Here is a 24947-nt window from a genome sequence, read left to right on the forward strand (position 1 = left end):
CATACACACACACCTGTGGCTTTGTGTCACATTCAGACAATGCATCATGAAGCCCCCTTTGTTTGTCAGGCTGTTCCATTATTTACCTCCTCCCTTTCCTCACCCACCTGATCCTTTGAATGCTATTTATCATCTCGTGGAAACCTTGTGTCCAATCGAAGTTGAAAACCTGATGAATAAGTAAACCAGTTCCTCCACACTGGAGCACACTTCCTGTTTTCACAGGAACAAAGATGAAGAGTTGGTATGCAGAAGTGCAGTCGCATTTCTGAGTGGACAACTGAATGGTGCAGGCTTTTGACTTGCCTGAAAGAAAGAAAAAAGAAACGATTCCATGACCCCAGAGAGCTTCCCATGACTCTCTGAGCCTTTCAACTGTTTTCAGAATTTCTCTACAAGACATTAAAGTCATTAAGCTACATGATTAAAAGAATTCAAAGATGCTGTTAAAGTGAGTCTCTTGTGAGATGACATAGCCTCGTCTTATCCTCTGCTATTACACTATCTGCACTGTGGCTGAGCCTACGAGCACAACGCAACCATTCCCAGTCTTAAGCTCTGGTTTTCTCCAGCATGCAGTCTGCTGTTTGCCAGCCACCCAGCGCTGTCTAAGCATTCCTGTACATCTAATGAACTGGAGACAGCCAAATAGTGATCTGCTGTTAGTTATTCAATTACTTCACCCGGCTGGACTCCACTTCCTGGGGCTGCTGTGTGGAGCTGTCTGCTCCCAGCAGCATGACAGTGATTTCACACCAGTACAAAATGGAATTATAGATTTTGCCACTTAGAAAAAAAACAAAGAGTAAGCCGCCATGTTTTAGTTTCATGTTACATATTCTCGGTAAGTGACATTATAAATCCAAGTGAATGCCCGTATGAGTGTGTGAATGTATGTTTGAAGTAATGGATAGTTTGAAAAACTTCCCATGTGGACTTTAAGCTCCCAACAAGTTTTAAGCGCACTAATACCAACAGGGCTTTAAGCCGCAGGCATACCCTGGATGAAATATTTGCTGTGCCTGCCAGGAGACAAATCTATTCTTTGCTTTCAGTAAAATACTGGCTATGCGGCAATATCTTATTTGTAGGCTGAGACCAGAGTCTCACAGGGACCAATTGAAGCTAGCACTTTCCATCCCTGTGCTTTGTGTGTTAATTACAAGAGTCAAAAAGAGTAATGGTTTAACAGAGAATGTTATAAGATGAGGCTATCAGTTTCTCTCTCTTTCAATTTTACCTTCTTACTTTTTTCTGTTTTGTCTCTTCACTACACACTATATACATATACATATATACATATACATATATATATATATATATATATATATATATATATATATATATATATATATATATATATATATATATATATACATATATATATATATATATATATATATATATATATATATATATATATATATATATATATATATATATATATATATATATATATATATATATATATATATATATATATATATATATATATATACATATATATATACTTTAAATCAACTTTAATATATACACTTCTGATTGCAGCTTCTGCACTGTATTGTGGCTTTAAACACGATTTCACCAGTAAGGACATTACTTCATACTGGGATCTGCAGCATGTGGCTCCGGAACAACTGATGTTTTAAATATAGATGTAATAAATGCAGTTTTTAGCAGCTTTTCAGTTCTTTTATGGGAAAATTGCATTGAATTGTCAACATAATGAGTTTAAAAGTACCTGCGCCTAAAAATCTAAATAAATTTGTGGTTCCTAATAAATGACATCATATCTACTGTTGTAGATATTTATCAAAAAATGATAAGTTCTGTTTTTTCAAAAGTTTTTTTTTTGTTGGGTTGAATGCAAAAATGGCCCTTTGGGCTGTAATGATTTGCAGACCCCAGGCTTATTAATTAGAATAGATATAATAAATAAAACAAACAAATGCAAATTGTAAATACATTTTTTCTTCCACTTTTTCTTGTCTTCTATAGATAAAACTGCAAAGTACCAAATAAATGGATAAAACTGGAAAAACATTATCGATTTCATGACTTCTTGTTGCCATTAAACAAAAACAAGCTTCCCAAATTTATTAGCAGGTAAGACCGGAAATGACTTAAACAGACTGGAAGAAATGTGTTCAACACAGCAACTGTCAATAACCAGAACTTTAATCAATGTTTTTTTGTAATTGATTAAGCTGAATCATTTAATTATATATTTCTGAAAGCTTCCCGTTCTCTAAATATGCCCAAAGATAAACAGATATCTCAGCTGACTACATACATAAAATCCACCAGCTCACATAAATAATAATGGGAGACATTAGTCAATTTCTAAATCCTCTGTAGTAATGGCAATGTTTGTGCTGCACATAGTGGATAAACATGGGGATATCTTTATTCTCTACCATACTTTTCTGTCTCTTTAGGGAATTCTCTTTGAATAGCTCTGTCTGCTTCAAGCTCCCTTTTTACTTTTCTGTATGATGACATATAAGTCAGGTCCATTGCTTCTCCAGAGATGAGAGAGCCAGTGGTGAAGAGGCAAAAAGGGTGAGATAGCATGTATGGCATAAAGTGTCATCTCCCCTCACATGGCCCAATTAATATCTCACACGTTAAGTGGAAAAATAACACATTACAGCTCTTTTGAATTTATAACCTTCTCTTAACCTTGTCATCTTGATAAGAGAAGAATAGAAGGAGAGTCTGAGAAACAAAGCTAACTCTGACTTTCTAAACAGATCTCAGCCAACCCGACATCACAGGTGCTCCTACTTGTCTAAACACATTTCACAACTGCCTTACTTCATCCTCAGCAAGCATGCTGTGCTGTTATGTACAGTATATACCTTCAATTGTACTGAGAATTTCAAAGCTGAAATATGCAGATTGCTCCCACCAGAACCGGAGTAGCACATGACATAATGTATTTTCACTCACCCATGCAATATAGATGTGACTCAATATTTGTCATCTCAGAGAGCACATATTAAACCATTGATGCATTGCGGACCCTTCTTCACCCCTCCTCCATCTGCCCTCTTAACAACCTAATTAGTCTTCAAATGAGATGTCGGCTGGTCTCTCATATTGTCTCATTTCACAGAAATCAGGGTAAATCCACTGAGACAAAGCAGGGAGCACAGCTGCCTTGAGTAGTGCTTAACTTAGACCTCAGTACCATGACAATTTGAGAGGGATCATCCAGTCACACAGACTAACATACATGCAGTCTTACAGTACTGATACAAACCTACATTTCTGTGATAAAATGTAAGCAAATACACACGGGACTGACACAAATGCTAAAACACATGGCACTCGCTTCAGGTCCAACAAGCACAGGTGGGTGGGTGGCTTTGGACGTGAGGGGGTTCCTAGTTCTCTCAAAGAACCAGCACCCTCAGGTGATAATTAGTGCTGCACCTTAGTGACCTCCTTCATACCGACAAGGAAAAGAAAGAACCTTGAAAGTTTAAGTTTTATTTCTTCCCATTAAATGTGTAAAGTCAGTGAATGTGCAGATTGTTGTTGCTGATCTGAGCCAACAGCAGTGAAATCAGGCAAAGAGCAGGAGTTCTGGAAGTAAAGCACCTCTTCACAATGATTAAAAATGTAACTTAATAACAGACTGTGTGGTTGTGAATGACTTATGTCCACCGTGTTTTTGTGTGTGGCTTTAATTATTGCTTAAAGCACAGTAATTGCATCTGCATCCAGTCAAAATGATGATGTTAATTGTTGTTCTGTAACTTATTTTTTTTTATATTTCCAAGTCATCATAAATGACTCATTGAAAAGAGTTGTCCAAATCTGCGCATTTATACTTTCTTATAAATTTACTTATTTATTCATTTTTACAGTAATCCCTAAAGCCATGACTTCTTGGAAATCTTTCACATTTTGAGAACTCTCAAGAAATATTACCGCATTTCTAGAGTTTGTCAACAAATATATCTTTTCCCACAGTTAATAGATAAATTCTTTATTGTCTGTAAACCCCTTAATAAATTCAGCTATTTTTATTTTCATAGTAAAAACTGTATTTTTCTCTCTGTCAACGAACCTGCGAGTTTAGCTGCTGGATGATGGGATATCAGAAATCATTACTATCAGTCTTGATCCCCAAAAGCCATCGCTATGACTGAGCACGTGTGTCAGCAATACCCAGAGACCCTCAGGGTCACCTCCACCCACCTCTCGTCTCCACCACAGAGCTTTGGCTGTTGTGACAGCCCTGCTGCCATGGGAGCATCTATTTCAGCACAGGCCTTGATCTTGGGTGACTTCACATTCGACCCTTAGTCTCTAATCAGATGTGCCACACATAAACCCAGGACAGATCAGCTGCTGTTTCCTGAGCATGTGCAGACCTGAGTGGGAGAAGGCCTCTAATGGGCAGAGTTTTGGGTCGTGGCGAGCGTCAGATGAGCTGCACGGGTCTGCTGATGGATCATGTTGACAGGATGTAAGAATAGTGCACCTGCTGCCAACATCCAGGGATGAAGAATCACTGTATTGTTAATGACAATGAAGGAATCATAAAGAGTATGGAGATGTCAGATGACAAAGAGGAGAATCGCCAATTCAACCTAAATTACCCTCTCCCACACCTTTCCTTTTTTCTGTGAGTCACCCTTGTCTTGAACACACAAATGATCAAACTCTAGTGTTATTGCAGATGTCCCACCCTCTGAAGGCGGATAATTACAGCGTTAGTGATGGGGTGAGGCGGAGGGTGGGTTGAGGCAGCAGGGAAAGAAGGGGTAGGAAAGAGAGTCGAACAGCACAATGATTCATCACCACAGTGCTCAACACACACTCTTCCTCGGCAACATGCCCGTTCCAACCCCCGCCAGCAGTTTGGCGCCGTGCCTGAGAGTGACAAGGTGACACTGGCTCTTTTTTCATGTGCTGCAGCTCCACGCCACTCCAATCAAACGGCGAGGAGCACCTCTGCTTCACAACAACACACCAGCCGCTGACTGGCAGGAAGAGATGTAAAACAGAGCTGCGATCGGACATAAATCATTCACTGGCTGACAACCGCTGCCAAATGTTGATTGCTTTCTGGTTATCTTCAAACCCCTCGTTTCATTGTCTCTGTTTGTGGCAACATATGTTGGGAGGAAAACAGAAATGTGTAAATATACATCACTGGGTTCATGAGTTGACAAGCTTGGTGATGGTAACCAGCAGAAACGAGAGCTTTAATGCCTTCACATGTAATCAAGAACAGACTCTTACCAAATTGGACACTGGATACATTTTTGGTTTCTGGGATGTCTAAAAAACAAAATATCCCCACCTAGACCTTTTCTTCTATAATTTAAGCAAGAAACTCAGGAGGTTTGTATTCAATATGACTAAAATTTAGGCATTTTCGGATGTCAACAGAATTTTACCACTCTTTATTTGAGTCCATTTGCTATAGTTGTCTTCCCAAAGGAGAAACTGCTCATGCTAAATACAAGACTATCAAAAGAACAACAACAGCAATGAATTTTCAACACAATTACTGTTAATATGACTTTCCACATTACTCTCTAATTATTCTCTCTAATGCTTCACTGAAATGCTGCAACTGATGGCATCCCTGTCACTTAACTATGAATTGTTTCCAGGTTGACCTCGTAGTGAACTTAGATCCTCCATTTGGCCTCTTGAAAGCTGTGTCTCTTTCTAAGTGCATCACAATAATAGTAAGCATCTGAAACCACATCTAAAATAAAGAATGACTGCTTGTGCTTGGAGGTATTCTACATTTTCATTGCCAGATGTGTCAGAATCATTCACTTGAATTAGAGTTGCTGCTATTCCGTTACAAGGTGCTTACTCTGCAGAGCTAACGCAGCACTAAATATTTGACTAACCTTCAAAACCAGTATAAGATGCAGAAGATACAGTGGAGGCAGCTTATCATTAAATTAACGTCTGGAACTTAAATTGATGAATACGTTTATTACCTGTTGTAGTATTGTTAGAAATTGCTGTCAGACCATTATGGAAGTGAATTTGATGGTAAAATGCAGCTTTCAATGTATTAATCTTTTTCTGGGCCAGAATGATTGTGAAACACAGTACTGTGTAAATGTCTTGAGCCATCCCACATTTCTTTATATTCTCTTTTCAAAACGCCATACTTTCATGCTATCTCAAGGTGGTCCTGAGCTACTGTTTCTTTTTCTTTTTTTCCTTTTTGTTGCTTTGTCTCTCATTTGCAGTTAGTTCCTTGTACCTGGCCATCATTAGCTCAAGCCCCCCCATGCACTGGCCGATCACTGACACATAAAACAGCATGTAACACATAAGATTAATCAGTTTTGTGTCTACACATAAGAAATAAAAAATCATTAGAAAGAGTTCTACTTGACCAATCTCTTCTGGCTATTTCTTTTTCACTAGCATTCTGCTACGATTTTGTTAGTAACAAATGAGAATTGCCATAAATACAATGCATTTTGACAAGCATAAAAAATTAAATTTTTGCACCAACAATGTGAATCCTGAAAAGCTAGTCAATAAAACGTGGATAGATCATCTGAAGGAGCAGATGCATTTCTCTGATCCTGTGGCAGGTCTTGATGCCACAAATTATGCTGTGATGTGTGAAATGGTCAAGGATGAGGACTTTACAAAAAAACATGCAAAATAGCAGCAAATGTGGAACTTTGAATGGTCATTGAAAAACCCAAAGTATTATCACTCAACATTACTTGAAAACAGTCAATGAAAACTCAAGTCCTTGAAAACAAAATACAGAAAAAAAAATGTCTCAAGCACAAATTACCTGGCTTTAATTTCCAGAAAAATGCAAAATTTTATATACCTTAAATCTAAATCTTGTACAGATGTACATATATACATACTACATATAAATATATATACATACTACATATAAATATATATACATACTACATATAAATATATATATATATATATATATATATATATATATATATATATATATATATATATATATATATATATATATATATACATATGTATATATATATATATATATATATATATATATATATATATATATATATATATATATATATACATATGTATAATATAATATATATATAAATATATAATTTATATATAAAATACTGTCTATGCGGCAATATCTTATTTGTAGGCTGAGACCTGAGTCCCACAGGGACCAATTGAAGCTAGCACTTTCCATCCCTGTGCTTTGTGTGTTAATTACAAGAGTCAAAAAGAGTAATGGTTTAACAGAGAATGTTATAAGATGAGGCTATCAGTTTCTCTCTCTTTCAGTTATATATAGATATAAATATACATATATATATATATATATATATATATATATATATATATATATAGATAGATAGATAGATAGATAGATAGATAGATAGATAGATAGATAGATAAATAGATAGATAGATATACATATATATGAGCATTTATTTTTCTGATCAGCTGCATTTTTAAAATATAAACAGATGCAGCAGAACACTCAACAAAGTATAAAGAAGTAACAGTGTTTTTGAAAATGAAACAATCTCCAGATTCATTAGTGACATGTGAGGGTGTCAGGATTGGGTCTTGAAGGCTCAAGCATCAAGGGTTTAAGCTTGTTCCAGAAGAAAGAATTTGCTCCCTAGGCTGAGAGAACAAGAAAAAAGTCCTTTTTTTGTCAGGTCCATTTACACTCAATGATGAGCATCATCTGCAGCGGAGAGAGACCACTGTGGGAGGAGATGTCAGCTTTATGTGCAGTGAACCCAGTTATTCCATATTTAACAAGAAACTTTGTCCGCAGCAGGACGAGTTATCCACGCGGCTGGGTTGTTGTGCTTTAATGCCACATGTTTAAAAATTGCCTGCGATGGACTGGTGAGCTGTCCAGGGTGTACCCTGCCGTTCACCCAAAGACTGCTGGGATAGTCTCCAGCTTCCTTAATCAGACTAAGCGGTTAGGAAAATGAATGAATGAATAAATGTTGTAAAATTGCTTGTATTTTCTCACCACCTCGTTCAGCTGTATAATCAAAACAATCCATTTTACTTGCAACATCACAAACGTGCAAGGGGCAACTATCTGCTTCATCATTTCCTTGTTAACCACGCCCACCTCAAATGTCCAACCAATCACACGATATGTCTTGGAGTCTGCCTCAGAGAACCGTCTTCAAACATGTTCGCGAGAACAAAATTACAAAATTTCTTCTCGGGGCCTAAAGAAAAAAAAAAGTTCTCGCTTCTCGTGGAGTATGTAACAAGCCTTTCTACACAGAGGAGTTTTCAATCACAGCCTTCAATCACTTATCAGCAGCAACCAACCATGGGCTTCAACAGATGCAAAAAGAATTTGGGAGTTTGGGGAAATCTTGATCTGAAAAGGCCAAGGCCTAAAACAAGTGATGGATGTGTGTGACCTTCCAGCCCTCACATGAAAGAGCATGAGAAACCGTCATGTCACCATAATCAGTGTGGACTTCAAAGTACCTTGAAAAGCCATTGTAATAACATTGTCCCTAACTTAAATGTGTTTTGAAATGGGATTACTCAAACAAGACGCCATTTGTCAAATTTCTACAGAAACATGACTTGTTTCTCTGGACGTGAGCTCATCTCAGATGTACAGAATAACAATAAACTGGTTCTGTGATGACACAACCCCACATTTAAGCTGCTTTTTAGGAAAAATTTCTACATTTCAAGAATCAGAAACAATATCTAAACTGTTGTAGTTGTAAAAGCCAGTTTCCTTGACTGTATAAGGATCCACTGGTGTTTGTGGCATTATGACTTTTGTGTGTAGGGATACCCTTGATTTGAAGGCATATATTAGAAATCTGGACTGACATATGCTTCTGTGGAGGCAACAGCTTTTCCTTTGAGGCCTTCGATTATTCAAGCAGTATCAGAGCTCAACCTGCTTGATTTCAGTGACTGCATAGACACAGAGTGTGTTGTTTCACTGACCATCCACAATGTCAGACACTGGCAAAGGAGATGTGAAAGTTTTTTGGAATGATATATAATCACACACATCTAAAAACGATTTCTTCTTTTTTTTTTTTTTTTTTTTTTTTTTTTTTTGTTATTCTTATTTGTTTTAAATCAACTTTAAGGACCTTAATGCTAAATTATTAAATTTATTTCAGTACTGATGTGAAACAGTTCTTGATGGGCAAAAATAACCAAATCTAATACCCTGAAATACATCAATATGTTGTTTTAGGGTTCATGAGAAAAGAAAAAACATTTCTCAGTTTGCTGTGGGATAAAAATGCTGGACAGATCCAGAACAGAAAGGTTTTGGGTTTGGCCAAGGAGAAAAAAAAACTTGCATAGATCTGCTTTGAACACATCATTTAGCTGTTTGTTTTACTGTCTTTCCCTCTCAAGACGACTTGAAAAGATTAAATGAAAACTTCCCTCTCTTCAGACTCAAGCTGACTGCTTCAAGATAACTGCATATTCTAAAATTCATGAAGTGAAAATGTTGCAGGTAATACTGCCTTTTGCTCGGGCTACATTTCAGTTCGGACTACAATGGTTTAATGCTATTTCACTAACTTTGTTCTACTTTGCAGCGACTGCTTGTATTTCTGCAACACTAATCGCCACACCTGTAATTTTTCAAGTTGTGTCCTTTTGCATGTGTCTTCTCAACAGAGAAAAAACAGAGTCTGTGGTTAAATTCCTAGATGTCTTGCACTAAATTTATTGTTTTTTACAACCGCCATGACCTTACTATCAAACCATCAGCTCCTTTATACTGTTTTGTACTGTTCCTTCAATGATTCAGAGTTTTATTTTTTATCTATGTTGTTAGAATGTGTGTCCTGCATTAAAAACTGGCTCTCCTCAAATTACCTTCAGATAAATTCTAACAAAACAGAAACTCTGATCATTGCCCCTGATAAAAAGATACCTATGATCAAAAACTATCTTGGTGCTCTGGGACCGTCTGTGAAAACCAGTCTCAGAAACCTTGGGGTTGTGTTTGATCAGGCCATGTCTTTGGAGAGTCACACCCGACAACTGACCAAAAACAGTTTCTATCATCTAAGAAACATCTCTAAAGTAAGGAGGTTGTTGTCAAAATCAGATCTTGAAATGATCATCCATGCTTTCATCTCGAGTCGCATTGATTACTGTAACTCTGTTTTCACTTACATAAATAAGACGACTCTAAATAAGCTTCAAATTGTGCAGAACTCTGCTGCCAGACTTTTGACAGGTGCAGCCAGAACAGCCCACATCACCCCTGTTTTGACACGTCTTCATTGGCTTCCTGTTAAATTTCGCATAGATTTTAAAATTTTAGTATTGACCTTTCAGGCGTTACATGGTCAGGCCCCTCAGTATATCACCGACTTACTATGTCCATACTCTTCTGGACGCTCTCTTCGGTCTTCTGGCCAGAACCTCCTGAAGGTTCCAAAAACTCGTTTTAAAACTCGTGGTGACCTGTCTTTCCAGTCTGTTGCTCCCAGACTCTGGAATGAGCTGCCTCTGTCCCTTCGTGTGCTTGACTCTGTGGACTCTTTTAAAATGCAGCTAAAGACTCTACTGTTTAGAAGAGCTTTTTGTTGATTCTTGGATGATTTTAATTTTTGCTGATTGTTGCTGATTGTGTTATTGTACCCATTTTTATGTACAGCACTTTGTGATTTTTATCTGTGAAAAGCGCTTTATAAATAAACTTTACTTACTTACTTACTTACTTTATAACATTGAAGACCTCACAGGGTTTTAATTATTTAATTTTCAGCTCTATATAGACCTTTAAAAACTTGAAAAAAAAATTAACATTTTAACATGAAGGAAAAAAAAATGCTAATTGTACATTTGAAACAAAGAAAATAAACTTCCTCTGTCACTGTTGAGAACTCCCAAACGTGGAGGAGAAAAGAATTTTTCTTGTCTCAATGAGATGCTCTCTTAAATGCTCAAGGACAGAGCATGCTTGTTTGTGTCCAGGTTTGTGTCTGTGTGTGTGTCTGCACTCCTCCACAACTCAGACAAAGCTAACTACTTGTTTTCCACCCAGGGATATAAAGCAACAAAGGGTCAAAACCTTCCAAAGCCATCAGATACTGCAGCCTCTCCACTATAAATGGGCACTGCAGCCATGCAGGACAGATTGGTTTCTAGGGATTGAAGAAAAACAATTTTCCTTCGTAGGAGACTTTGTTTGTGTTTCTTTATTTTTTTCATTGTATCGTTTATTTTCAGGCTCATGTTGATTAAAACGTTGAAAAAGAAAACAGGGGCTAATTGAACCCATGTGCATGGGACTGGAAATAGATTAGGATGGCTGACAATGCTTAAAAAGGGAGGAGAGCTCAAATAAAAGTACAGAACATTAGTTTTATAATACACTTATGTAGCCTCATTATCTAAAAGTATGACAAAAACAAGTGGGCAATATAACTACAGTTAGTCTAAATAAAGAAGCATCACTCACACACACAAACACATAAAAAGCCAAATCTGCGCAAACTGTAGGAGGTGTTGTAGCAGTTTGCCAACAGGAGACATTCACGCTTTGGTGCATCTGGAAGGGTGCTAGCTGACGCCCATGACTTCCCATCCCATATGAGAATTGTGGATGACTTTGTTCGTCATTAGCTGTTCACACAAGCCACTAGCGCCGCATGAGAGCTACTGCCGCTCCGTCTCCTACTGTGATCTCCTGTCTCTTAAGTCTAGGCTCACACCTTTATTTTCTCTGCTATCAAACCCACACATCATGACACAGTATGGAACCACATGACATGTCATCTGCCGATATACTTCTGTTGTCACAGGCAGCAGGTGCTGATTGCTAAGGATGTCACCCATTGTGGCCTGTGGTATCACACAAAGGTCTGTGTTCATAAAAAGTGCAGAAGCTCAGTGTGAGCTCCATCCTACAGGGTGTCAAAGGAAACGCTCTGCCATGATAATGCCTAATTTAAAGCCTCTGCCACACTCCAACATAATTGCTCGCTTTTTGTCGAGATGCGTGAATTTATTTTTTATTCTTTTCTTCAAGGGCACAGTTCATTAGATCCATTTTTACCCTAAATACTTCTTTCAAAGAAATCACTTTGGGATTACACAATAAATGGTCTGCTTTAGCTTGTACAGGAAACATATCTACAAACTGTCTACAAACTACAGATCTACAAACAAACATATCTACAAACTAGTCATTTTATTAGTAAAATATCTACATAATCATCTATATGGATGGAAAATAATTCTAAAAGGGAAATGAGATGATGAAAATAAGTAAAAGAAGAATAATAAAATAGACTTGGCACTAATAGCCTGCTGCACATGTAGTTATTGCAGCAGAGCTGAGGCAGCCTATGACTGAAGTCTCTCTTTGGTCATTGTGTACTATAGAAGGTGTTCAGTTCTGTCCAAAATTGTATGCTATTCAGCTTCACAAAATCACAAAAATATCCAGCACAGAGCCACCCAGTTTTATGAATCTGTCCAGGTTATTTTGAGCAACTAGTGCTGATGCTGCTCCAACAGGTGGTTAGCAAAGCAGACTGTACTTTCCACCACAGCTGCAGATATTCAAGGTTCATGAAATATTTCCTGTCATGCAAAACATTGATTAGGACTGACGTGTTTATGCAAGTAAGACCATTCTACTGTAAAGTTGCCTGTCAATTTAGACTTACAATGGTGCATACACAGAAGAGAAAAATTTTATTTAATGTCAAAAAGTAAATATGAGGGCAAATTGTTGAGATTAAAAAAAGCCCCCCCTCCCAAAAGAAAGACTAAAAAAAGAAAGAAAAAAACTTTATGTGAAACTTTGGTATGTTTTGTGAATTGGAAAACTTTGTGTCAGAGCCAGCAGGTGAGAAAGTTGTTTGACACCAGCAAGGGACTGCTCAGCACCATTGCACATGCAGCAGCCAGTAGCCAGTGCAGTCAAGTGTGCCAGGCACGACAGAACTCTGCAGAGCTCTCTGATGAAGCTATTCATGATTTTGTCTGCTGTCACTGGAGAAAGTGGGTAGCTTTAGTCCTTTCATAAGGGCAGTTCCCAGAAGGATTGAAGAGGCTCATTCTAATTGTCTGGACGAGCTCCTGAGTAGGTGTGAGCAACTCGAGCTCGGCTTGAATGATAGATACTGGAGTAAAAATAGAAAACACAGACTTTATTAATCTTTCAGTCAACCATCAATGAATTGATATAATGATATTATGACCAACAAGCAGTAAAGATGTGAATATGCTGCATTTTGTTTTGCATCGTGTAAAAACTGACTTATGTGTGTTTACATACAGTCTGTCATCACTGATGCACTTTATTGCTGGGTCAACCGTCTCTTCACTGAACCCAAAAAGAAGCAGCAGCAGCTCATGCCATCTTGCTGTTGTGTTTATCTGTGCATCAAGGTAAAGTGAAAATGACCTAAAGTCACATGCAATATTAAATAAACTAAACCGAAATTACTCATCGTTTTATCCTGGTTTCTTATGAGTCAGTAATGTGATGAATCTGCCTCAAAGTTCATGTAAATGTTTTTATGTCACTTTCTAGAACACTTAGTCAATTTTCAACCCACCTTTTGCCTTTTTAATGTACAGAGTATGTGTGAAAATCCAACATATACTATCCCACCATGTGTCTGTAAAGTTGGCAGGTTAGGGTGTCAGGATTGGGTATAGAGAGAGCAAGCATCAAATGCTTAGCCTTTTTAACACGAGCCAAGCCAACTTTATTTATAAAGCACTTTCTGACAGTTACTGCTGAACAAAGTGCTAAACATAACATATTTAAGATATGAAAACATAAAACAATAAAAGAGAAAAGAATAAAACAACAAAATATAAAACAATGAAACAAGTAAAAATGAAAAAAGCAATAAAAGCAAACTCGTTCTGGGTAAAATGCCAGTGAAAATAGGTGGGTTTTAAGAAGTGATTCAAAACTGGAGGCATTTTTGAAGAAGAAAGTTTCTCCCAGAATCTTTTTGGGTTTTTTTTATTTTATTTTACACAGTCAAATATAAACATGAAATGTATTAATAACTAAATAAACTTCTCTCATGATCTATATTTTAGGGAATTACAGAAAAGCTTTCTTTGATATTGCACAATGATCGTTAAATTGACGGGAATCTCAGTTGTTTGAATCAGTTCTTTCCACACAATTCTGCTTTTAGGCTGCAGTAAGGAAGCTAAAATCCCAAACACAAGAGATTTAGCTTGACGTGGACACAAAACATTTAATTTATTCACCTTTCATTTCAAGTGCAAAACAGCAAACATTGAGGTTCGATGCTGTAATTGAAGAAAGGAGAATCTATGTAGCAAAGTCCCTTTAGCCAAGAGTGAGGACCCATTTTCATTTTAATCAGTCAGCTTGTTGATTCAGTTGGCTCTGAGCACTCTACAAACAATACCAAATGGTAGCAGCTGGCACTGTCTGAAACACAAAGACTTTGGGCAGAGAGATGAGAAAAGACACATACAGAGAGGGAGTTTGGGAAATCAAGATTTCATTAAGCTGGCTGAACACTAAAACATCGTACCTACAGCGATTTTGAAACTGCATAACCAAAGACAGACAACTACCTAAAACTGGATTTGTGTCCATTCTGTGAGTTCTGCAAAAGCTTAGAAATAATATGACTACACTGCATGAAAAAAAAAGAATCAAAAGCTGGTAACAGATGAAGAGTGTTTCATTTATAAAGATCTCAGACAAGGCAGTGTCCTTATTGTCTTATTTGAATGGGTCCGTATGGTCAATAAGAGAGAAAACAACGGATCTCTGAATGACATGTTTTGAGTCAGAATGAAGACAAATGGACTCATTTAAAACCACTCATGTCTAATAACTCCTGGTATTGATAACAACTTCATTATCCTGTTTTCTCCATAGATTTAAACGTTAAATAGAGCCACAAGTCCATCTTCACTAGGATAGCAGCCAAGCTGGTGATTGATGAAGTTCATGGCATAGACAGAACATGCGTCAATCACCAATCTACAGAACGTCAGCACAGGTCATGCTACTCAGCAATTTGACAACATGTTAAGAAGTAGCGAAAAAGCTGCCTTTGCACCTGAGTTTAATTGGGAAAACACAGAGTTCCTCAGCTGAAAGCAGCCTGACATTTTACCCATATTACAGTCTCATTCGAAAGCTTTTCCATTATCTAGGGCATGTCTCTCAATCTCTTCTCCATGTCCTCTCACTCTTCTCCTCTATCTTTCACTTTGTTGCTCCATGCCTTCTGAGGATCTCTCTTTGCTTTTCCAAAAGAGAATCTAACTTAAAAGACCTGAAAAACAGAGATGGTAAATTAAAGATGTGTATTTATAGCAATCCTAGCTTCATAATGGCTGGTATTAATTATAGACTTAAATTACAGGACTTTATAAGACTAGACAGTCACAGCTCTAACTAGGCTCAATAATTAGACTTCAGATGGACAACTTTTGTGCACAAAAGCATTCTATTCAGACTTAATGAACTGTAGCTAAATGAAGACCATTATTAAAAATTTTCTGTCAAGACACAACTAACCATGCATATGCATTACAGCTTTGCAGATTGTTTATTGCTCTACAATTCATGGCAATCAATGAAGTAGCTAAACACTTTGTTGTCTGAGGCCACCCCTTCATCTCATCCTCCCATGCCGGTGTAGGATAATCCTGCTAAGTGCAGCAAATAGAAAGAAAAGCTGGATCCCAGAAACTTCAGTCAGCGGCTTCTGCAGTGCAAATGCTTTACCATCTTGGTGTGTGCTCAACTCTGTCGGAATAATCCCTGATGCGACACAAGTCAAAATTCATCAGGCCAGTGATCACTGATAACCGTTCAATGCTCTTCTTAAAAAATCACCTCTCTTTACAGTTATAAAAACTTTGAACAACTTAACATTCACCTGATAGTCAGACATATACATATATACATACATTTATATATATATATATATATACTTTTTGTTTTTTCTTTTACCAGTTTACCAATTTTACAAAACAACAAACAGGTATATCAAAACAATTTGTAGTAAATGTGGCTGCTGGCAGTGTATTTACTTCATACTCTATCCAAAGTCTGATCTCACCCTATAAACACGCTCTGCCTCTGTGAGAAGTGATGTACCTCCATGATAACACTTTTAGACTTTGAACTCTTTGATAAGCAGCACAGTCTCTGGGGTCTGATAGCCATTTATGTAACCGTGTAACAGTAAGGCAGGCAATTTGTTGGGACAGATACATAAAATCCATGCTGATCATGATGAATTTGAGGCAAAAAACACAGATCTTCCTCAGATGATGATGATTAGATATGATTGTTTTTTCATGCTGTAGCATATCTTGCCAGTCGCAATTTACTCTGCCCAGCTCCCTCAAATTTGTTTTACCTCCAGCAATTTTATAAATTAATGGTAACATTAAATGAACTTTACATGTAAATGCAGTCCATGAGCTTTTAGTTGTCCATGTGATGACAAGTTGTCTTAGTTAACATGTGAATGTCATGCTGCTCAAGCTGTACACAAATTTCTATGATCAAGTTTCAAGGTAATTTTCTGAGATCACTTAAGTAATGAGAACAGAAGATAGAGGACATGCTTTATTTAACAGAAAAGAAAGGAAAAAAAAACAAGTTCTTACTAAGTGCTCATGTAAATGTGTTTACATCTATTGAATTTTCAAATGAGACCTAAGAGAACGGCTGAAAAGACCTTGGGTCTTTTAGTTTAGCTGTGCTTGTTAAACTGATGGCCTTTTTCTTTTGCTTTCGTTCACCGTTTATTGAATTCTTTGAAGGTAATGTTTGGATCACATAATAATACAGGCTCAGTCAGATAAACTTAGAAATATAACATGGAATTTTGTTGCATGTTTTTCAGAAGAAAAAAAGAAAGAAAAACAAACTTCTACTTTATCCCAGATCACTGTGTGGTTAAATTGGAAAACAAGAAATCTTTTATGTGACAGATGAGTAAGGATTGATTATGTATAGGTACATAATGTACAATGCAGTTTAAGTATCTGCCTTTATTAAGTAGTGTAACACTTAACATTGCAGATAAAAATATCACAAATGTAGTTTTAAGCCACCGTTTCTCTCAATAAAAGACATACAGGACAGCTTCCTCTGAAGGAGGCGATGGGTGGGGTTGGCATTTGGAGGGACATCTCCATGAGATCTGTGGAAAAGTGGAGTTAAAATGTCCAAACCCACCCACATCCAAGTTATCCAGCTTTTGTAAAAAGCTGCATCCAAGATAGAAGTGTGGTTATCGTCAAATGGGAAGGGTAAACAGAAGATTGAAGGCAACGCTGCACGTCATATCAGTGAGACTCCTTTCTTCTAAACTGATTTAATCCTGTAATCAGCAATTTTCTGAATCTTATAGTGGAAAAAAATAGTGGAAAAAAATTAATAAAAAGCAATTCTTCTATTGGTATCCACTCACTTTGATTTTTTTCTTCTCTCAGAATGACCCATTTATGTCTACTTTAAGTGCATGGGTTCACATACATGACAGTTGCCATATTTGTGTCATAATTTTTAGTATGGTGTCCCTGAATGGACAAACAACTCGTTGCAGCAAGTGAAAATCCTGATCTTTAAAACTGCAGTACTGGCTTTGTTTGATAGGTGCTAGAGCCCGGTTTGAAATAAAATAGCCTTAAAAAGCACCAGAATGTTACTAGAAGTGCACTCGTCATGCACATTATACTGCTGGGTCCATTTATAGTTGAAAACATGTTTGTGTCTGGAAGAATTTTGGCCACTACCAACCACCGTCTGATCACAACTGGATTTGACATTTAATGTAATTTCATTTCACATACTGTATCTTTAAGGCTTGCCTTGAAATCACCAGCTTGGCTGCTATACTAGTGAAGAAGTACTTGTGGCTCTATTTAACATTTAAATCTATGGAGAAAACAGGATAATGGAGTTGTTATCAATACCAGGGGTTATTAGACATGAGCAGTTTTAAATGAGTCCATTTGTCTTCATTCTGACTCGAAACATGTCATTCAGAGATCAAGACATGAGCACCCCCGTTTTCATTGATTAGATCTCAGAACATAACTATCAACTATCAAAACAATGACTATCAAAAACACTGACAAAATTTTGACTTTCAGAAAATTTTACATCACCACAGATCCATATATGGTCATATGAGGGTTTTACGTCACAAAGACGTGTAAATGTTGAATAATCAAACTGAGACTAAAGCACAGCAGAGAGGGACCAGGAGGGACCTCCAAGCTGTACTTGTTAAACCTTTGATGCTGTGCATTCCATATTTAATATGTGTAATTTTTAGACTTATTGCGTCACTTTAAGGTAAAACCATGGCTCACAACTATGGTTTTTGTAAACAAATCATATTGTATCATATTGTTTACAATATGATACTTGCCTTCTGTATCTGGTGAAAACCTTTTGAACTATAAGATACATGAAAAACACTGTCATAAACTCCCCATATATGTAAATAAAGTATGTTCAGTTTGGTTTTATATTTTGTTAAAGGGCTAAATAAATATTTGAGACTATAGCAAATATGCCCATTATTTGTGGGGTCGAGTGATGAAAGCTACAAAGTTCTGAAGTAATGCAAATGTTAAATGGAATGGTTACATTTATAATCACTTATCAATGATTTTGTTCAAGTTTTAAATAGGACTTATTTGAAACATGATTGTTTAGTTTAGCCTTATATAAATTTTTTCAAGACTTTGTTATGCTTGCAGAGACAGCTTATGCTGTGATTGTCCCCCTGCAGAAACAGTCACAGCTGTTCACAACTGGTCAATATTGACAATATTCATTCATTCATTATCCTAACTGCTTCGTCCAATCAAGGGTCACTGGGAAGCTGTAGCCACTCTTTGGGCGAAAGGCAGGGTACACCCTGGACAGCTCACCAGTCCATCACAGGGCTTTTAACAATATTATAGATAAAACTGATAATGCACAATCTCATCTTTTAGCACTCTAAACTGTTAAAGGTTGAATAATTTTAATGTTAGTAGTCAGATTGCCTCATTATTTGCATAATTGTTGATGTGCAATTGTCTCCTTGAATTTATAGAGATAAGATTTAGTATCTGATACATCCTCCTGAGGCCACAGCTGTGCTCGCTCAGTCGACTCTACTGTCTAAAGAAACTTTTTACTGACTTGACACTTTGATGGGATGCGAGCTGATAGAGGATGGGAAAGACTTAGGGCTGAGGCACAGGGAGACAGCTGATGGATGCTTTGTAACCCCTCAGGGACTTACTGCATTTGTCTACTTCTGCTTGTTGTACAAGTCATTGTTTTTATTTGTTTTTTTTTTTTTATTCGCATTTTTTTCTCACGAAGTCAGAGTTTATGAAGTTTCATAGCAATGAGTCACAAACACAAACCAACATAATGCTATCTGAATATGTTGGGATATTGCGAGTTTAATACCGTCGTGTCTTTAGATGTGACAGATTTAGAATTCTAAACTTAACATTCTCCAAAATGTACTGTTCACTGTTAGTTAAAAAATGTTTTTACTCACCTTGTAGTACAGTATCAAAAATAATGAGCAGACAAAAATATTGAGGGATGATGTCCACAGATGCCCTGCCTGAACAAATCAGAGCTTTTTTTAGTGCCTGCATATCTGTTAGGAGGCTTTGTCCTCTGGCAGTCAGTGCTGTCATGCAATGGAGATACTTTGAACACACAGATAAGTACACAACTAAAAAGATCAGCTTCATGTACATGTACTGTAACTGCATGATAAATCCATTTCAGACAGTTTGCATTATTAAAATAAGTTAAGTAAAATATTGTGCAGACTCATCTACATTTTCTGCAGTTCTTCACAGCTCATTAGCTAAGGAAACCAGATTGGTACGATTCAGTTAATTATTTGTCACTTGCACTTTTTGTCCTTGGCAGAATTAAGAGTTGCAGTCATAGAACTTTATTACATTAACCAGATTTGGTATGCATAATGATTTGATGCAAAGAGACAGACTTTGTTAGACTTTACTTTAATTTATGTACTCCCAACCCCCCCACTCCCCACTCAATTGGATGCTGCTTTGTGTTGTGACATCATGCAACATGACACCTCTTTCCTCATACAAAATATTTTCACATTTATAGCATATTTATAACTACATCTGAAACATCAATTGAATCGCTTAAGTTTTCTCTTTATTTGTAGCAGGAGATGTTTACATGCAAGTCATATTACTTCTCATTAAGTAGAACCTATTGTCTTAAAGCAACTGAGCGTTTCCAAGACACGGACAACATACATTTTCATGTATCAGTTAGCAAACACTTCATAAGGTAATAAGACATTCTATAAAATCCAGACCACTTAATGTGTACTATAGCTGATTTGTTGTGCACATTATTTTAAATAATACTTCATAATGCCCACAAACGTCTTAATGAAAACACTGTATGAGTAGTTTACTATAGATGATCAACAAATATGTTTCAATTCCCACAAACTCATCAGTATTCCTTGAGATAATACAGTTTAATGTACACTTCAAAGGTGTCATAGCCTTAAAATCACATGGAAATGATAAATCTTTTCTTTTTTTCTTTTTTTTTAAAATAATTAAATGAATAGAAGTCTATGTATACACTTTGGCACTGCCCACATATTGGCCCTACCAGCAGATAACACTTTCCCTCTTTAATTCAATAAGGCTGTTTGCAAGTGGAAGAATCACAGCAGCTGTATTTTTATATCATATTGGTCAAAAACTGGTAATGTGATGCTAATCTTAAACCTAAGCATTGACACTCTGCTGCAAACTGTGTTCTGCAGCTCTTATCTCCTGTTGATGAAGAGCCATGGAGCAAGGCACATCTCCAACTGGTGGCTGTGGCTCTGTGTGAGAAACTCACCATCACTACAGCCACCAACTTGTAGGAATTGCAAATGGAAGTGGAACAGAGTGAAAACACACACACACACACACACACACACACACACAAAAAGTTATTATCTGACAGACATGTCCACTCATACTCAGTATCTCCTAAATAAATATGCTTACAACACCAACTATTATAAGTTTAAAAGGAGTTTAAGTGTTTGTTTTTTTTTTGTTTTTTTGTTTTTATCAACCCCTCTGGTGTTTTTTTTGTTTTTTGTTTTTTTTATCAACTGCAATGCCTCTAACTGCACCAGATCTACTGTTGTTGTACTTTATAATAGTTGGGTAACACAGAATAGTTTTCATAATTTGACTTTATAAAATTGAACACATCAGGTTTGCATGTTCGCAAAAAGAGCAAAACACACCAAGAAGTAGCTCTAGCTAATTGCAATAACTTACAGCTTATAGTCTTTATTTGGGTTCTCATTGAACATGAAAATTATTTTCAATATCCCACTCAGAAAGTAGCCACAAATGCTTTCTCCAGTTTGAAAGAAGTATCCAACCATGAACAGAAAGGTTGTCTGACTTCTCCTTCCAGAGGTCCGGCGCTCTCTCATCATAGCACCGATGGCTGCTTTTGCTCAATCTATGTTGTTTATTTATTTTGACACATAAACAACTTATTACTGGCATGAAAACAGGGTTTAAAATTTAGAGTTTCTCTGAGGGGTACCTTAAGAGAATTTCTTAAAACGTGACATTGGTGACCTCTTACAGAACATATGACTGACTGAGAACAAGCCCTGAATAAATGTCAAATTCTCAATTTTTTCTTGGTATTACCCACTGACCCATAGATAGGCCCCTCTCACAAAACACTTTCTTGCCTTGAGAGTGGGACTGTTAACATGCTGGAATGAACATCAAATTCCTTTTAGCGATATAAAATCCTCCAGTAGTCCCATAAAGCTTGTCCTTTATTTAATGACTTTCTTTCTAAGTAACTATTTCAGTGAGAATGAACCAAGTCAAGTTGCAAAAAATTGTTCAACACAGGACTCCAGGAGTATTTCCATACACTTTCTTCCTGCCAAGCTGTGAAGTCCTTTGGCAAGGAATTTTATAAGTGTGGGAAACACGTATCCAACTGAGAAGGGCAGGACTAAGTCCAACATCTGTAAAATCTGCTTCAACACCCAAGCAGACCCTTGTGTTATTTATGGAAATAAGAACCATTTCACCAATTAAGAACATCTCGGTTAAAAGACAGTAAAGGCTCACACATTTCTCCCACGTCTTACTTCCTCATCAGTAGGGAGGCAGATTGGCACGCTAGTTTACTGGCAGCAGGTTTGTAAGTTAACTTAATTAATGTGGAAATAATTGTGGTGAATGAATTGATGATGAGGATGGGTTTGCATGAACACATGTTCCTGTTTAGCCAATAAACCATTTCTGCTCTGACAATCCACCAAGGAAACATCAAATATAATACACAAGTCATATGTAACCTTTTTTCTGTTTCCATGTGGACATTATTGCGTATTCAGTGTGTGTACTTGTCAAGGATGTGACAGTGTAATAATCTGCATATTTATTGCAAACTATCAGACATGGACAGGGTGGGTTGTGTTACATGGAGAACACACATTGTGAAGAACGATGAAAACAATAATTCTGCAACAGCTTCAGTCATTTGGCAGACACTTTTATCCAATGCAACTTACGTGTGTGAAGTGATCAATTAACCATATCAATTAACATAAAACACATGTCTTACAAGAACATTGTAACTACCTAAATCAATCATCTATCTAACACAAACAGACAGTTTTGAAAACGATATATAAATGTCTATTTTTTTAGACTTATACTGAGGCTTGACTTATTGATCCATTTGGGATGACTCCCTCAGGGAAATTAACATTTCCAGCTGCAAAAAGAAAAGTAGCATGCATCTACTGCATTTATACTTTACGTCCTCTATGTCCTCATCCTCCCAAGTAAGGAGTTGTAGAGTGTGTTGGCATGATGGACAAAGGACTTTTTAGGCCTGTTGGTCCGACACTAGGGTAGAAGCAAGTCTATCACTGAACAGGCTCCTCTTCTTGCTCATGAGCACATTTACATGACACTAAAAATCAATTATTATGATAGAGAGAAGAAATAAACAGTCTTTCAAAATATATAGGTTGGTCTGACCAATATTTTACAATGTCTATATTCTTAAACAAGGATAAATAAACCTCTTGATTTGGAATAAATACTGTATATTAATACAATTTGAATACAACTGATTTTCCATTGAAGTTACTCTCATTCGCTTTATTTTTTTTTTTGTTGTTGTTGTTGCTTTTGTTTCTTTCTTTTGTTTCTTTTGTCAGTTTTTTTTTCATCTGTCAGAAGTCATGGCTGAACTATTAAGACTACATACACTGTGGTTGCTTAAAGTGGAACTGTTATGTGCATTTCAGGCTAATTTATTTTTATTTCTGAGCCCAAAAGGGCTGGGATTGATGGAGTTATTGTCACAAATCGCTTTAACTTCAGACCGACCCTCTCCGAAGGCTGTCAGATCAGCCTGTGGGCAAAACGAGTGGACTGAGACTCTTCCGCATTAAGCCCCGCCTCCCGCCACTGCACCACGTCGGGAGCACGCACCACACCTGCATTCGCCGTCATTGTAACATCTCATAAACAGAAGGATTAGGCTAATATGAACTCAATAAAAAAACAAAATACAATGTCAACACATAGCATACAGCCCTACATGTTGGAACCTGAATCAGACCCTGAAAACGAAGTGGAAAACAGCAACCCACAGCAACGAATGCAGCAGGATGTCTCTCTTTGATAAACTCACCAGCCATCATTGGAAATAACTTTATCCCACGTTTTCCACCCGCCTGATGTATTTGTACATGCCCTTGTTAACCAGTAGAAGGTAACCAATCACCGAACCTTATCCCCCGGGACGTCACAAGGATTTCAAAGTAGAAAAAACTCTCTAAAATGACGCGTTTTTCGACGCCATGGAAACCGAACGGAGAGAGTGCTGGAACTCAAACTCAAACTCAAACTCAAACATGCGTTTAGGTGATAAAAAACAGTGTCGTTCACATGTCTGATGAGGATTCAACACTGTAACACTGTAGAAAGCTCAGAAAACTCCAAATACCATAATAACACCCCTTTAAATAATTTCCAAATTTTAGTTTTGCTCTTCGATTAATTGCAATATCATGTGACCAAATCACCACTGAAGCCACTCAAAGAAAAAATCACGACAGTGAATATATTATATTTACAAAGGCAATGATGTCTTCTAGAGAAAGATGGAAGGATGTCTCAGATTATGTTTACACAGTCCAGTGTTGCAAGATTGGGATTAACCTGATTCCCCACATGCAGATATGGACATGGGACATGACAGTAGTCCATCAGATGACCATGTTGACCCATCTTGACTTAACTGTGCATGTTACCATAATGGATGATAATTAAAGCATTTTGTAGTCTATTCAGCATTATCAGCTACAGTCTAATATCAACTTTGTAAAAGAATTCCACATTAAAAATAGTTTAATCAGAACAAAGCAGTCCATGACACTTATTTATGTCTCCATAAGACTTTAGAGTGGGAAATGTTAAGATAATTTTTAGCTCATTCACCATGGCAACTAAAGACAACAGTGTGTTTTTGCTGTCTGGTGCCACAGACTGAACTGTTTCCATGAAGAGTTCATAAAAATTTTAGGAAAACGTAATCTTATCTATGTGCACAATGATCACTAATCTGTGATCAGTTACTAAAGGTTTACTGTTATTGTGTTGGAGAGCACAGACACATTTAATCACTGCATCAGAGACGGATAAGGTAGGTGCTTGACAGCAACTAGAGCAAGCAATAATCAAAGTGAAGTCAACTGCAGACCACGTTGCTGTAAATATAGCCAACGTGTAGGTGGTCCAAACTGCTTGCAAATGAATAACAAGTACAGACATGACCTAAGAAAATCAGAGGAAAAAGTATGAGGATTCTGCTGCATGGAACA

Source organism: Telmatherina bonti (genome assembly GCF_933228915.1).
Source record: "Telmatherina bonti genome assembly, chromosome: 14".
Lineage (NCBI taxonomy): Eukaryota > Metazoa > Chordata > Actinopteri > Atheriniformes > Telmatherinidae > Telmatherina > Telmatherina bonti.